Below are 16,454 nucleotides of genomic sequence, written 5' to 3'. Positions count from 1 at the left end.
AGTCTGAGATGAAGAGGTTAGCACAGGACAGGAATTCGTGGCGGACCGCATCAAACCAGTCAGACGACTGATGATAAAAAAAATTCTAATATTTCCGTCTTTATTTGAAACTTTTGATGGACAAGTTGCACCATGAAGGTAAAGCCATGCAGAGATATCAGAAAGTAGTTCGGTTTTTCTTTTACATGTTGACCTATGTGATTCGTATTTCTGAAGAGGTGATTGAACGTTGATTAAATACTGTTTCATTTTACGAAATGGCTTGCGAGTACTGAATGTAGCTACCGAGCAGGTAACACTTGGCACAGACTGTACACTAGCGTTTCGGTTAAATATTGCCAGCACCTTTAAGTCACCACGTATTATCGTCTTACATTCTTCAGTGATACGTATTTTTTCTGCTTGTAAACCGAATTGTTTGCGCGAAGAAAGTTTTAGCGAAGACGACATTGATTTCTGAACGTATTTCTTTCTAGTAATGCTATCCTATGAGTCATCACAAAGCAATAAGAAACTAGTATGAACGAGTATAGTGATAAGGTTAAATTCTACGTCTTATTTTCCTTATAAATACGTTAATCAAAAGCAGTGAATCGTAACTTCCTTATCCCAGAATTTCACTTTATTGGTATCCTTCACGAATCACTAATCCGCCATAGTCAGTCTTTGATTGACTTAAATAACGTAACACGTTTTCTAATCCCGTACCTGTTTAACACATTAGCATTTCTCATAGGCAGCACGTCGTACTTGATAGAAACCTCCTTTTTAATTCATCTGAACTGTCTTGAAAGAGCGGTGTAATTTATAATTACGTTCGTACTTAGAAACGCGTTCAGGACCACAGATGCGCCATTTTTAATTTTGGGTGTACTCATTCGCATGTTGAGTACAATGCGGCCTGCTGCGTTTCATCCTGATCGATATTCAACGTCATGGGCAGGATGTCTGTTGTCGAGCCGTCAGAATTAATTGGTTATGAATAATGCAGTTCGGCACCAAAATTCTCTGCACACGGTATTAACATACATGTTTTCATTCGTGACGGGAACTGCCATTGGTGTCAGCCACGTCTGATAAAATTTTGTTCGACAGCCTGTCTGTGCGCACTTACCCACACTGTCTTGCTAACCGAAAGAGATAACCGTCTGGAAAGATCGCTAATTCAGCTGCAAACCTGTTTGCTAATTAGTTCCTCCACAGGGATTATCAGATATCCAGATGCTGGTGTATTTCGGGCGTTGAGCGCAAAAGCTCAGTTTCCTCAACTAATATATAGGCCGCATATATTTCCACCATCTTCCGACAGAGAAATCTGATGCATCAGCCAACGCGACGTGAAAACAAAGTTGCATGACCAGTTGTGCAGTTTCACTGCTCTGGAGAAAACGCAAGTACTGTCTCGTAATGCAACCATTTATTTCTATCAAAATGAATGACAATGAGTCTATAATACTTTTGTGGAACACTGATATAGTTAGTTATTTTTCATTATGTGCATCTTGAAAACATTTCCACGACAGTAACTTGTAAGGACCGCTAATATTAATCAGAAGAGATGCAACTATTATCTATATATGACGGATTAATCCAAGTAAAACCTGATTACACCGCTACGGTCGCAGGTTCGAATCCTGCCTCGGGCATGGATGTGTGTGATGTCCTTAGGTTAGTTAGGTTTAATTAGTTCTAAGTTCTAGGCGACTGATGACCTCAGAAGTTGAGACGCATAGTGCTCAGTGCCATTTGCACTAATGGACCAGTAACATTTATATTCCAGTGTAAATTTTTCTCATATTTTTCTGAACCTATAAGGCGAAATATCGTAACGGCTGTAAGCCAGAACGTACACTCTACCAACGTTTGTTGCTCAATGGAGCAGTCTGATTATCTACAGCTGCTTATAATTATTTTCCATCCATCTGATGGTAGGTAGAGTAATAGCTTTCGCAATACATTTTGTTTTTTCAAGGTTAATTTACATGCCAGGAATTAAAAAAAAAATCTAGTAACTTTAGGTTCATAAGGATTTTGTACCAAACGTGCGGTACGGACAGACAGGATTGTGAAGTACGCTCATTTCCAGAAAAAAAAACAGAACATTTTGAAATACTAGAGAAGGACGTTCACATTCATATAATGCGTGCATTAGTATGGTCCGCAGAAATGATCAGCATCCCAATCATGTCGGCCAGCGATATCGCGGCGCAACTCCATCTACAGGGTCAGTGTGACTTGAACAGACGTGCAGCATGCCTCACAGACATGCGCGAACTCTAACGAGAAATCAGCGAGTTTGAAAGAGAGCACGTTATTGGCATGAAAGAATGTGATGAATCCATCACTGAAATTGCTGCTCGTATGAGAATAACTGTTTCGGCAGTGCAACGGGTGTGTGCATAATGGTTCACAGAAGGCCGTAGAACACGACGAGATGGGTCAGGTCGCATCACCCAGGCCACCCACTGAGAAGATCGACACCTCATCTGAGTGGCATTCGAGGAAAGGTCTGCGTCTTCCTCGGCTCTGGAGCGACAGTGCAACAGTGTAACACATCGTAGACTATCAGGGGTGACAGTCCGTTGCCGTTTATTACGGCATGGGTTACATGCACGTCGTCCATTTCCCCGCCTACCTTTGACGAACGTACAGAAATATACTAGACGACAACGGTGTATGGGACTACGTCACTGGTGATAGGCTTGGCATGAAATAGTGTTTTCGGGCGAACCCGGTTCCGTTTGTTTGAAAGTGAGGGTCGCGTTTTGGTTCGCCGTTGACAGGGGGAGCGGTATCACAGTGTCTGCATTCACACAATACACACAGCGCCAGCTCAAGGCCCTATGGCGTGGCGTGCTGTTGGGTACAACCACAGGTCACAGTTGGTGCGTGTCCAGGGCACTGTGACCAGTGTGACCAATGTGAATGCGACATCCTGAGACCTGTAAAAATGGCTCTGAGCACTATGGGACTTAACAGCTGTGGTCATCAGTCCCCTAGAACTTAGAACTACTTAAACCTAACTAACCTAAGGACATCACACACATCCATGCCCGAGGCAGGATTCGAACCTGCGACCGTAGCAGTCGCGCGGTTCCCGACTGCGCGCCTAGAACCGCGAGACCACCGCGGCCGGCCCTGAGACCTGTAGCCATACCCTTTCTGCACAACACCCCAAATGCCAATTTTCAGCAAGACAATGCGCTACCATATGATGCTGCACGAACACGTGCCTCCTTTTTATCCCACGATGTCAGTGCTTTGCCGTGGCCCTTCCTATCACCAGACTTCTTGCCAATAAAACATGTGTGGGATACGGTGAAGCGACGGGTGCAGCGCTATGAACCAGTGCCAACCACTTCAGATGAACTTCGGAAACAGGTGAAAGCTGCATGGATGATGTGGCTTTCCTGTGTTATTCAGTGGTTTGGTATTTAACTAATTTATAAATGAAAATGATAATCTTATTTTATTACAGTGAGTAATTACTAAATAATTTTTCCCCCAGCTAAAGATTTGGTCAAGTTGCTAAGGAAATCAAAGTTAACGTTGTGTTAAAGTGTTGTCTGTAAGTTGTGTAGGTGTCACTAAATCACAGTTCATACAACAGATTCTATACAACTACTGATTATGATGGAAACAGTTATCTTCAGCAAAATGATCATTAAAACCACCTAATATCACCCGCGCATAACACTGACGTATGTTACCTGAAACAATATTCTTCGCGTAATTAATTTCGGCTCCATACATAAGCTAGAAAAGTTTGTTATATGGATCCTGCTATGAGAACTGTTTTTAAAGAACCAATCTAATTCGAATTATTTTCATTAAAATGAGTTCGGGATCACCGGTGCACATTTATTTTAATAAATTTTTATTACCTTCGGCATTTATGTCTGCTGAGTTGCGTAATTTGAATTTGCCGCTCACATAATTGGTAAGATGGCGGCAGAAAAATGATAGACACTTTCTATTGTTAGAATAAATTTCCTTTTAACAGGATAAATATTTGAAATGCTTATTAAACTTTACTTTCATATTGTGCACTATTTAGACTAATTTTTATCAAGCAAACCTTTGATTTTTTCCTAAGAAACATAGATGAAAACGTGATACAAATCGCTATGATCAATGGCTGCGCTCCTTGTAGCGGAAAGAAATAATTAACACAGATAATACTTATTGAGAGAGGAATTAAAGTTACAAATAATTATGCACTCATATTTATAATAATAATAAACTCTATACTCAAGTGATAATTAACAAATAATTACAATTTCTTAACAGACCTCAGTTTGATATGCGTCTTGCTTCCGCAACCTACAAAAGCAAACCAACAAAAGGTAAAAACAAAGGAAGACAAACGCAGATCATAAAATGAATTTACAATTATCATTGTCTTTGTATGATAAACATCGATATGTCCAATTACATCATAAAATATTATATAAATAATTAATATTTACCGTTGTTTTCACTGTTTTTTCATATGTCGGATGGATAATGTTTATAGCCGGCCGGTGTGGCCGTGCGGTTCTAGGCGCTTCAGTGTGGAACCGCGTTACCGCTACGGTCGCAGGTTCGAATCCTGCCTCGGGCATGGATGTTTGTGATGTCCTTAGGTTAGTTAGGTTTAAGTAGTTCTAAGTTCTAGGGAACTGATGACCACAGATGTTAAGTCCCTTAGTGCTCAGAGCCATCTAATAATGTTTATAACTGTTACAGGCATAATTTCCTCTCGTCGCACTGTAGCTAAATTTATCTCGTGGATGTTACATATGTTCCTGCACGAACACGTGCCTCCTTTTATCCCACGATGTCAGGGTTTTGCCGTGGCCTTTCAATACACCAGACTTTTTGCCAATAAAACATGTGTGGGATATGGTGAAGCGACGGGTGCAGTGCTTATGACCCAGTGCCAACCACCTCAGATGAACTTCGGAAACAGGTGAAAGCTGCATTGGTGGCGGTGCCACAGGACGCCATTCGCTGAAAGAGGGCCGCCAACTGAGATCACAGGTATTTTCTACGTCCGCCAAGAGAACTTATTATCGAGGAAATAGTGTCAAATCTAAATTTTCTTTGTTTCGTATACTTTCTGTGGTGTCCGTTCTTGTCACACAACTGAATATTAGGGTCCCAGCGGAGCTTGTTCGTGAAAAAATTCGTGTTATGTGAAGTCCAGATAATCGCGATTTAACCCAAAATTTGGCGTGTCATAATAACAAAAAAAAATTTTTCTTGATAGAACAATATTCTTTAAGACAGGCAGCTAAAAGTTTCATCAGTGTGTATTGTCACGTTAAAAGTGTAATTAAACGTTTCTAAATCGTATTTAACTAACACATTTCGTATTGTTTACTAGTTACATAGACACGATCTCGGCCTAAATTTTCCGAGTTATAAACTTTTAAAAACCTGACCAAACACGGTTGATAACGTAAATTCTCTATAATCAAAGTAAATTATAATACATTTTCTATCATTGTGTCTCTAAATCAGTACAAAAACAACAACCACCGCACATTAGACCTTTGTGTCATTATTTGTTTACACACAGCCAATCTCGCGTTTGACGAATTTAAAACATTCCTTAAACTTAATTATTATTTCGAAAATGACCATGAGTGAGCAATGTGGGAGCTGTTATAGCGCAGTGAGTAGAGGGATTTAATGCCAATCTTGTAGGAAATATTTTCACTGGGGGGAGGGGGGGAGGATGCCATGGGGAGAATGTTGGGAGAACAAAAGAGGCTCTCTCCTGGAACCGCAAAGTATGCAGTAGGAACATTTTGACTGGGGAACAGGAAAGGAAAATCAGTTCCGTTCAGGCACAGTTGGAGAAAGCAAGGAAGGAACTGATAAGGATCAAGGGAGATAGGGCAGAGGAGGGTGGTTGGGAGCTGGCAGCTGGTAGCAGGATGGGAAGAAAGAGAACGCGATCTGACAATTTTATCATTAACACCAAAAAATGGTATCTATCACAGATAAGTGAAAAGATCCTCATGTTGAAAGAGGAGTAGGAAATGTGCAGCACACTTCAACTGAGGCCAAGAAGTCTAGGAACGTACAAAGTGTTAGGAAAAAAGGAGTGTTGCTGCTAGGTAGTAGCCATGGGCGAGGTATAGGCACTCTGTTACAAGAATGTTTAGGGGCAGTGTACTAGGCCACCAGTATCTTCAAGCCAAATACAGGGCTAAGTCATGTGATAGAGGACTTAGGATCTTTATGTAAGGACCTTACAAAAGAGGAGCATGTAGTGATAGTGGGTTGGGTGGGAAACAGTTTGGACAGGGATGGGGAATATACCAGAGGTGGTGACCTGGACAAGACAACTTCCCTGACTCACGGCACCAACGTACACTTTGTTGAGCTGTTCCGGCGTCATGATCGACCACGCCTTGATGGAGCTGTGAGGCGAATCAGTGTGGTGTTAGGGATGGCTCTGAGGACAGTAAACTTTGCTCATATCTCTCTGGTGCCTGCCCGGACTATCAACAGATGGGGTGTCAATGGGGATGGCCTACACCTAAACAAGGCTGGGAATGGAAAATTGATACAGCTGATTCATGAAAGTATAGGGGGTGGATCTTGGGCCACAGATGGTCAAATAACTGTTGTCATAGGTAGGAATAGTGGGTCTTTTTAGGATAAATCTAGACAACAGTTTCCCCTGCCAAAGAGAATCTCCAGCAGTTTAAAAAATACTGAAACAATCACTCACAAGAGAGATTTTAACGCTTCAAATACCACACATACCAGATGTCACAAAGAAAAACAAATCATTGGGAAGGTTAACATGGGACATTTCATAGTCTTAACAATCCTCCATCGAAACATGCAATCAATAAAAAGTAAAATACAACTGTTAGATGTTGAACTCCAACCTTTGAACTGCACAGTAGTTTGTGTTACTGAGCACAGGTGTAGAGACACAGAAATCCAGCATGTAGAATTGCCATTGTGTGAGATGGCAAACTCTTACTGCATGATTGCTTCAAGGGGTGGAGGGCCATGCACTTATATCAGAAAAGGAACACAGTCCAAACCAAGACTTGACCTGAGTACAAAGTGAAGAACACTTAGAAATATCAACTGTTGAATTAACTGGGCTTGATATCACCAGGAATTTAATCTTATTGCGTGTTTGTGCAGTAACTACCAATGTTATACTTGATGTGTACAACTGACTGGTAAATATATTCACATGGATCACTTAAAGTCCCCAGTGTTTTGAACAAATCTTTGCTATGAGCTTGACTACTGTTCTTGGTTATTATTCTTACGAGAGCTAAACTCAACTTACATTCACCAAGAAAAAATTAACATAAAACCCAATACAGCATTTTCTACAAAGGAATAAAACTGTACAATAAATAACCAAAAGAGATTAAAGAAATTGCGAAAATACTTTTATTTAATAAAGCAGCTAAGAAGTACCTGTTATGCAGTACACTTTATTGATTGAAGGATTAATGAGATAAAACAGAGTAGGGGATTGGTAAAAAAGTTATACCAATAAATAACAATAATCATTATAAAACGTCCAACATTCCACATAACACCTTCACACTGTGATTTTTTCTAATTTTTTTTCCTTTTCTAGAAATATTTACCCCCAAGCTATGCATAGCACAATACTAACACCTCTTCTTCTTTCCGAGCTCAGCATCTCACTCATTATAGAGGGATGCTGACTCAGGTGTGTGAAGTGTTATGAAACAATGTTTGTACAGTGTGTGCAGTGACTGACAGTGAGATAGGAGTGAACAGTGTGGCATTACATTATTTAATAAGTTTTCTTTTAGTAAAAAGTATTGTATACCAGGAGTAAATCTGATGATTGAAACTTCCTGGCTGATTAAAACTATGTGATGAACTGAGACTCGAACTCGGGATCGTTGCCTTTCACGGGAAAGTGCTCTACCACCTGACCTACCCAAGCACGACTCACGTCCCGTCCTCACAGCTTTAATTCCGCCAGTACCTCCTCTCCTACCCTCCAAACTTCACAGGAACTCTCCTGCGAAACTTGCAGAACTGGCACTCCTGGAAGAAAGGATATAGTGGAGACATGGCATAGCCACAGCCTGGGGGTCCTTTCTAAAACGAAATTTTCACTCTAGAGCGGCTTGTGCGCTGATACGAAACTTCCTTGCAGAGTAAAACATATCTCCGCTATATCCTTTCTTCCATGACTACTAGTTGTGCAAGGTTCGCAGGAGAGTTTCTGTGAAGTTTGGAAGGTAGGAGATGAGGTACTGGCGGAATTAAAGCTGTGAGGACGGGCCCTGTGTCGCGCTTGGGCAGCTCAGTTGATAGAGCACTTGCGCACGAAATGCAAAGGTCCCGAGTTCTAGTCTCGGTACGGCACACAGTTTTAATCTGCCAGGAAGTTTCATATCAGCGCACACTCCGCTGTAGAGCGAAAATTTCATTCTACAATCTGATGATTGTCACTAACTAGATGTCTTTAAATGTATGTGTATACGAATTACCTTATTTTAGATTGGTCTTAACTTTTAAATACTTTGACACGTTCTACATCCTTGTGAGAAGAGATCTACAGATGAATAAAGCTACTACTACTACTACCTTATACATGTCGGTGCCATCACGCATGGAACAAGATATGAGGGCTCATGGCGGACCCGGTGCCTACTAGGCAACAGGACATGCTGAAACAAAGTGACTGAAATGCTAGTCACTTCCTTAGAACACACAATGTACATGCCCTGTGAATATGAACTTCCTGTCTCTAGGCGTCCTAGGTGTTCTGTTTTTCTGAGCATGTGTGTAGATCTGAACAAATTTTACGAAATCTATCTTCAGCAGCTTGTTCGATTGTTCGACAACCAACGTCCAATGGGAATATTTTACACCCTTTACATATAAACAGGCCTGATATTATGTACGGCATTAGTGTAGAGATAGGAATGTGAAGCTGATGTCGTCAGTGCGAATAGGCTTCCGAAAGTTAATTGCGTGTCAATAAGGCTATGTGAGTTTTATGGTGAACAGAGAAAATAAGACGTTGTCTGCATCCTATTTAGACAACGAATGAGTATAATTTACTTCCAGTATGACGAACGTAGAGAAATTATTGTCAAACTTCAAAATGCGTATGAATCGCACTCTGGAGAAGAATGTGCCGAGTTACTGGATTAAAAACGAAAAAAAAAGGCTCACCGTGATTTAATAGCAAAGGTAGGAATATGAAGAATAAGACCTTGGAGCACTTTCTGTTAAAACAAGAATGCCCAAACGTCGACAAGCAAATAGTAGAAATTAGTGCGGCAGTAAGAAGAGCGATGCACGATGAATACATTTTCCACTGTCATACCTTGGCGAAAGATCTTGTCACGAATCGGAAAAAATAAAATTGTGATCCTAGGGAAAATCACTAAGCGATTCGAAGGCTATTGTCCTGCTACTCGTGGATCAGTCTGATGTGGCAACAAGTGACAGCAAAAGGAAAACTGAAGTTTTAAATTTCGCGTTTAAGAAATCCTACACGCAGGAGCGTCCTACACACACAGAAACATGCATACGTGGCTGAGAGATGCAACTGAAGAAGTTGAAAATAAACATGTCGTCAGGTCCGAATGGAATGCCAGTTTTGTTTCTCAGACGGTACACTTCGGCGTTCTATTTTACTCAGCTTGAATTTATCGGGGATTGCTCGGCCAGCGCCAAGTCCCTAGTGACTGGAGTGAAAAAGCAAGTAACTTCTGCCTGTAAGAAGGGTAGGAGAACGTACTGTCAAAATTACAAGTCTGTATCTTTAATATCGGTACGCAGAAGAGCTCTAGAGCATATTCTAAGTTTGAATATAATAACTTTCCTCGAGGCAGAAAAGCTTCCGTCCACAAATCGGCAAGGACTTGAAAAGCATCGCTCACGCAAATCTCTACACGCTCCTTTTCGCCCGAAACCGTGGTCTATGTTAGTGTATTTAGTGATAAAAACGTCCTCGTTCCCAAGTTCGAGTAAAAAATCATCAGGAATGGCGCCCTAAGACTTCCGGCTTATGAAGTTACCCTCATTCTGCCAACGGCCTTGTAAAAGAGGGCAGAGTTTCAGGGCACTCTCTTTCCTTTGAGATCGGAAACTGCCGCTAAAGGGGGAAGAATCAGCAACGATCAACGGTGTGAGAATGCAGAAGGCAAGGGATACCACTGCATTAAAGACACAATGTGTTCCCACAAGACATGTGGCCTGTAATTGAAAAAGTGGCACGTTTATCTCTCCATTGGCAGAACATTCCGGAATACTCTGTTATTCAGATCTCCTAGAGGAGTCTTCGAAGGGGGAGGAGGACAATGAGAAAAATATTGAATAATAAACGGAAGGATAACATTCTAAGAGTAGGAACGTGGAATGACGTTTGAATGTGGTACGGAAGCTAGAAAATCTGAAAAAGGAAATGCTAACGTTCGATCTAGATTTAGTGTGGGTCATTGGAGTGAAATAGAAAGGAGACAAACATTTCTGGTCAGACGAGTATACAGTAATGTCAGTAGCAGCAGAAAATGGAATAATGGGACTAGGATACATTATGAATTAGATGCTAAGACAGAGTGTGGGTTTCTGTGAACACTTCAGTGACAAGGTCGTTCTCGTCAGAATCAACAGCAAACCAACACCGACAACATTAGTTTGGGTATCAATACCGACGTCGCAAGCAGAAGATGAAGAGGCAGAGAAAGTATATGAGAATATTGAGCGGTACGCAAACAGAGATGAAAATCTAATACTCATGGAGGATTGGAATGCGGTTGTATGGCAGGGAATAGAAGAGCGGGTTACTAGAGGATGTGTGTTTGGTAATAGAAATCGAGAGACGAGGAAGAATAAATGAGTTCTGAACTAAATATCAGTTAGTAAAAGTGAATACTACGTTTTAGAATCAGAAAAGGAGGAGGTATACTTGGAAAAGGCTGGGAGATACTGGAAGATTTCAGTTAAATTACATCTTGATCAGGCAGACTTTCCAAAATCAGACACTGAATTGTAAAGCCTCCCTAGGAGCAGATGTAGAATCAGATTGCAACGTTGTATGGGTAAAGAATAGGCTGAAGTTCAAGGCCTTAATCGGGATGAATTAATACGCAAAGAAGTGGGGTACGGAAGTAGTAAGGAATGAGGAAAAGAGCTTGAAGTTATCGAAGGCTCCAGATACTTTCACAAGGAGTAGCTCAGTAGGTAGCACAATTAGAAAGGAGTGGACATCTCCGAAACGGGCAGTCACAGAAGTCCGGAGAAAAACATTGGTACAAAGGAGGCTGATCGATGGAAGAAGGAGTACAAAAAAGTACAGGGAAATTCAGGAATACATAAATAGACTTCGCTGAGGAATGAAATAAATAGGAAGAGCATAGAAACTAAAACGAATATGCTGCATGGAGAATGTGAAGAAATTGGAAAAGAAATAACTGTCGGAAGGACTGAGTCAGCACATAGAAAAGTCTAAACAACTTTCGGTGAAATTAAAATCAAGAGTGGTCACATAAAGAGTGCAATGGAAATAGGTAATATACGTTTAGAGAACAACACTGTATTGTAGTGAATCATGGACGGTTGGAAAACCGGAACAGAAAATTGAGTCATTAGAGCCGTGGTACTACAGAAGAATGTTAAAAATTAAGTAGACTTATAAGTTGAGGAGCGAAGCGGTTCCCCGCAGAATCGGTGAAGAGAGGAGCAAATGGAAAACAGTCACATGAAGAGACAGGATGATTGGACATCCGTTAAGACGTTAGGGAATATTCTCCTTTGTGCTAGGGGGAGCTGCAGTAGATAAGAACTGTAGGGGTAGACAAAGATTGGAATACATCCAGCAACTCTGAGATGAAAACGATAGCCCCGCAGAGGACTCGTGGGGGTCCGCATCAAACCAGTCACAATTTATGGATCACTGATCAAACACTGCAACAAATATTTGGCAAAATTAATGAATAAATTTAAATGAAGTGGCAATAAATGAAATTCGGAAGATGAGCGAAAAATGGATCACGGTTTTCTCACGGTATGTGTACTTGTTGGTGGGGAGCAGACCTTTAAATTCATGTAGCGAGTTCGCTGCAATTGTCAGAACGCCCTCACAGTTGTCAAGGATTTTTATGGTCAAAACATATGTTACCATATTATTTTCAGTCCGATTTAATAATGAATTACTTTTTGTTCACAAGTAAAACAAATATTGAATATGTTTGACTTCCATTTCTAATTACACACTAACAGTTATACACTGCAGTTCCGTATAGGTAAGTGTCATACATATTATACACTTTCTAAATACTTAACTGCATTTCTTGGGCAATAAATCATACATTAGATACAGAAATTTGATTTTAAATAGTTATTGTTCTACATGGGCTTACGTTCAACTCTGACACTCAGCAATATCATTTTTATTATAATACGTGACGTACTCAGCAGAATTTGATAGCATTAATAAAAGTCGTTGAGTCCATCACGAAAAATGACATTGCACCAGTTTAACTTTGCTAAGGGAAAGAACAGATGGGATTACACTCAGTGTCAGAGAAACTATGCTGGAATGTTCTTTATATGGCCCTCAGCAGATAATGTGTCGAATCAGATGTCCTGCGAGCAACGGACAACGTTTGCGTCAGTGAACTCTCCGGGAAATACTGCCTTGCCAAACATGCAGTGTGTTGAAATTGCTAAACAGACTGACAGCGGGTTTGTCATTTTCTCGGAGTGAGTACAGGCTGTGTGCAGTGACACGATTGTTTCCAGACCAAACAGAATTAGTTTCGAACACGTCATATACGACCATGTTAGAAGCAGGGGATCGCACGAAAATGTGATAAAACCCGATAAATTGACGTCGAGTAACAGGCAACGTGCGAGAATAAATTGCACCAGGCTAACAAAAATTGTTTGTTATTGTGTTCTTCAGTCCTGAGACTGGTTTGATGCAGCTCTCCACGCTACTCAATCCTGTGCAAGCTCCTTCATCTCCCAGTACCTACTTCAATCTACATCCTTCTGAATCTGCTTAGTGTATTCATCTCTTGGTCTCCCTCTACGATTCTTACCCTCCACGCTGCCCTCCAATGCTAAATTTGTGATCCCTTGATGCCTCAGGACATATCCTACCAACCGATCCCTTCTTCTAGTCAAGTTGTGCCACAAACTTCTCTTCTCCCCAATCGTATTCAATATCTCCTCATTAGTTACGTGATCTACCCACCTAATCTTCAACATTCTTCTGTAGCACCACATTTCGAAAGCTTCTATTCTCTTCTTGTCTAAAATATTTATTGTCCATGTTTCACTTCCATACATGGCTACATTCCATAAAAATACTTTCAGACGTGACATCCTGACGCTTAAATCTATACTCGATGTTAACAAATTTCTCTTCTTCAGAAACGCTTTCCTTGCCATTGCCAGTCTACATTTTATATCCTCTCTACTTCTACCATCTTCAGTTATTTTGCTCCCCAAATAGCAAAAATGCTTTACTACTTTAAGTGTCTCATTTCCTAATCTAATTCCCTCAGCATCACCCGACTTAATTCGACTACATTCCATTATCCTTGTTATGCTTTTGTTGATGTTCATCTTATACCCTCCTTTCAAGACACTGTCCATTCCGTTCAACTGCTCTTCCAAGTCCTTTGCTGTCTGTGACAGAATTACAATGTCATCGTCGAACCTCAAAGTTTTTATTTCTTCTCCCTGGATTTTAATGCCTACTCCGGATTTTTCTTTTGTTTCCTTTACCGCTTGCTGAATATACAGATTAAATAACATCGTGGAGATGCTACAACACTGTCTCACTCCATTCCCAACCACTGCTTCCCTTTCGTGCCCCTCGACTCTTATAACTGCCATCTGGTTTCTGTACAAATTATAAACAGCCTTTCGCTCCCTGTATTTTACCCCTGCCACCTTTAGAATTTGAAAGAGAGTATACCAGTCAACATTGTCAAAAGCTTTCTCTAAGTCTAAAATTGCTAGAAACGTAGGTTTGCCTTTCCTTAATCTTTCTTCTAAGATATGTCGTGAGGTCAGTATTGCCTCACGTGTTCCAGTATTTCTGCGGAAGCCAAACTGACCTTCCCCAAGGTCGGCTTCTACTTGTTTTTCCATTCGTCTGTAAAGAATTCCTGTTAGTATTTTGCAGCTGTGACTTATTAAACTGATAGTTCGGTAATTTTCACATCTGTCAACACTTGCTTTCTATGGGATTTGAATTATAATATTCTTCTTGAAGTCTGAGGGTATTTCGCCTGTCTCGTACATCTTGCTAACTAGATGGTAGAGTTTTGTCAGGACTGGCAATAGTTCTAATGGTATGTTGTCTACTCCCGGGGTCTTGTTTCGACTCAGGTCTTTCAGTGCTCTGTCAAACTCTTCACGCAGTTTCGTATCTTCCATTTCATCTTCATCTACATCCTCTTCCATTTCCATATTATTGTCCTCAAGTACATCGCCCTTATATAGACCCTCTATATACTCCTTCCACCTTTCTGCTTTCCCTTCTTTGCTTAGAAGTCGATTTCCATCTGAGCTCTTGATATTCATACAAGTGGCTCTCTTTTCTCCAGAGGTCTCTTTGATTTTCCTGTGGGCAGTATCTATCTTACCCCTAGTGAGATAAGCCTCTACATCCTTACATTTGTCCTCTACCCATCTCTGCTTAGCCATTTTGCACTTCCTGTCGATCTCATTTTTGAGACGTTTGTATTCCTTTTTGCCTGTTTCATTTACTGCATTTTTGTATTTTCTCCTTTCATCAATTAAATTCAATATTTCTTCTGTTACCCAAGGATTTCTACTAGCCCTCGTCTTTTTACCTACTTGATCCTCTGCTGCCTTCACTACTTCATCCCTCAAAGCTACCCATTCTTCTTCTACTGTATTTATTTCCCCAACTCCTGTCAATTGCTCCCTTATGCTCTCCCTGAAACTCTGTACAACCTCTGGTTTAGTCAGTTTATCCAGGTCCCATCTCCTTAAATTTCCACCTTTTTACAGTTTCTTCAGTTTTAATCTGCAGTTCATAACCAATAGATTGTGGTCAGAGTCCACATCTGCCCCTGGAAATGTCTTACAATTTAAAACCTGGTTCCTAAACCTCTGTCTTACCATTATATAATCTATCTGATACCTTTCAGTATCTCCAGGATTCTTCCATGTATACAACCTTCTTTTATGATTCTTGAGCCAAGTGTTAGCTATGATTAAGTTATGTTCTGTGCAAAATTTTACCAGATGGCTTCCTCTTTCATTTCTTACCCCCATTCCATATTCACCTACTATGTTTCCTTCTCTCCCTTTTCCTACTCTCGAATTCCAGTCACCCATGACTATTAACTTTTCGTCTCCCTTCACTACCTGAATAATTTCTTTTATCTCACCATACATTTCTTCAATTTCTTCGTCATCTGCAGAGCTAGTTGGCATATAAACTTGTACTACTGTAGTAGGCGTGGGCTTCGTGTCTATCTTGGCCACTATAATACTTTCACTATGCTGTTTGTAGTAGCTTACCCGCACTCCTATTATTTTATTCATTATGAAACCTACTCCTGCATAACCCCTATTTGATTTTGTATTTGTAACCCTGTATTTACCTGACCAGAAGTCTTGTTCCTCCTGCCACCGAACTTCACTAATTCCCACTATATCTAACTTTAACCTATCCAGTTCCCTTTTTGAATTTTCTAACCTACCTGCCCGATTAAGGGATCTCACATTCCACTCTCCGATCCGTAGATCGCCAGTTTTCTTTCTCCAGATAACGACGTCCTTTTGAGTAGTCCCTGCCTGGAGATCCGAATGGGGGACTATTTTACCTCCGGAATATTTTACCCAAGAGGACGCCACCATCATTTAACCATACAGTAAAGCTGCATGCCCTCGGGAAAAATTACGGCTATAGTTTCCCTTTGCTTTCAGCCGTTCGCAGTACCAGCACAGCAAGGCCGTTTTGGTTAGTGTTACAAGGCCAGATCAGTCAATCATCCAGACTGTTGCCCCTGCATCTACTGAAAAGGCTGCTGCCCCTCTTCAGGAACAACACGTTTGTCTGGCCTCTCAACAGATACCCCTCCGTTGTGGCTGCACCTATGGTACGGCTATCTGTATCGCTGAGGCACGCAAGCCTCCCCACCAACGGCAAGGTACATGGATCATGGGAATGGTACTCATTAGATAGCCTGGTGAGAGCGACACCCTCAGACACCTTGTGTCAAAGAGCAGTCCTAGTAGCCACTGACGCTTTGTTCGGCGTCAGAGGTAAAAGCAATTTTCACATAACTCTAGTTCTCATTTCTGGTTAAATTACAGCGTACATTTGACTTACTCTTTAGCGTTGCTTACATTAAGATGTGTACCTACGTATAGTCCGTCGCAGTGGAACAGAAATCGGAGGCAGATGTATGATACTAAAAGTCTTCACCTTCAACACC

The sequence above is a fragment of the Schistocerca serialis genome, chromosome 4, assembly GCF_023864345.2.
Source record: "Schistocerca serialis cubense isolate TAMUIC-IGC-003099 chromosome 4, iqSchSeri2.2, whole genome shotgun sequence".
In the NCBI taxonomy this organism is placed as follows: Eukaryota; Metazoa; Arthropoda; class Insecta; order Orthoptera; family Acrididae; genus Schistocerca; species Schistocerca serialis.
Note: the sequence above shows the minus strand (reverse complement) of the source record.